Below are 1433 nucleotides of genomic sequence, written 5' to 3'. Positions count from 1 at the left end.
GACATGATGACTCCTTGCTGTCCCCAGTCCATCTGGCCATGCTGCTGCTCCAGTTTCAACTGGCCTGGGCCCTAGGACCATGTCCCAGGACTACCTGACATGAGGACTCCTTGCTGTCCCCAGTCCACCTGGCCATGCTCCTGCTCCAGTTTCAACTGTTCTGCCTTACTATTATTCAACCATGCTGGTCATTTATGAACATTTGAACATCTTGGCCACATTCTGTTATAATCTCCACCCGGCACAGCCAGAAGAGGACTGGCCACCCCACATATGCTCTCTCTAATTCTCTCTTTCTTTCTCTCTCTCGGAGGACCTGAGCCCTAGGACCGTGCCCCAGGACTACCTGACATGATGGCTCCTTGCTGTCCCCAGTCCACCTGACTGTGCTGCTGCTCCAGTTTCAACTGTTCTGCCTTATTATTATTTGACCATGCTGGTCATTTATGAACATTTGAACATCTTGGTCATGTTCTGTTATAATCTCTACCCGGCACAGCCAGAAGAGGACTGGCCACACCTCATAGCCTGGTTCCTCTCTAGGTTTCTTCCTAGGTTTTGGCCTTTCTAGGGAGTTTTTCCTAGCCACCGTGCTTTTACACCTGCATTGTTTGCTGTTTGGGGTTTTAGGCTGGGTTTCTGTACAGCACTTTGAGATATCAGCTGATGTACGAAGGGCTATATAAATAAATTTGATTTGATTTGATATTCTTTGAAATGTAATTAAGAGAATTCAGAGATTATAGTACAATAAATTAATATAATTTTAACATTTGACACATGTATTGTAGTATACATTTATTTCACAGTTTAATTTGTCTGGAAAACAGAATAAAATACATTTGGCAAAGCATTTTGGTACTTGGACACTTGTTCTTCCGAGTTTAAACCATGTTGAATGAAGTTCCCAGTCTTAGTGGACCTACTTCTGTCTCCTGACCCATCGATACACTTGTAGGCTCCAACAGTCCATCTACTGTCTGTCTGTCTGTCTGTCTGTCTGTCTGTCTGTCTGTCTGTCTGTCTGTCTGTCTGTCTGTCTGTCTGTCTGTCTGTCTGTCTGTCTGTCTGTCTGTCTGTCTGTCTGTCTGTCTGTCTGTCTGTCTGTCTGTCTGTCTGTCTGTCTGTCTGTCTGTCTGTCTGTCTGTCTGTCTGTCTGTCTGTCTGTCTGTCTGTCTGTCTGTCTGTCTGTCTGCTGCTCTGTGTGTCTGTCCATCACTCCTCAGATCAGTGTCTGTCTGTCTGTCTGTCTGTCTGTCTGTCTGTCTGTCTGTCTGTCTGTCTGTCTGTCTGTCTGTCTGTCTGTCTGTCTGTCTGTCTGTCTGTCTGTCTGTCTGTCTGTCTGTCCGTCCGTCCGTCCGTCCGTCCGTCCGTCCGTCCGTCCGTCCGTCCGTCCGTCCGTCCGTCCGTCCGTCCGTCCGTCCGTCCGTCCG

The sequence above is a fragment of the Oncorhynchus gorbuscha genome, unplaced genomic scaffold (genome assembly GCF_021184085.1).
Source record: "Oncorhynchus gorbuscha isolate QuinsamMale2020 ecotype Even-year unplaced genomic scaffold, OgorEven_v1.0 Un_scaffold_473, whole genome shotgun sequence".
NCBI lineage: Eukaryota > Metazoa > Chordata > Actinopteri > Salmoniformes > Salmonidae > Oncorhynchus > Oncorhynchus gorbuscha.
This window is presented reverse-complemented; position numbering follows the sequence as displayed.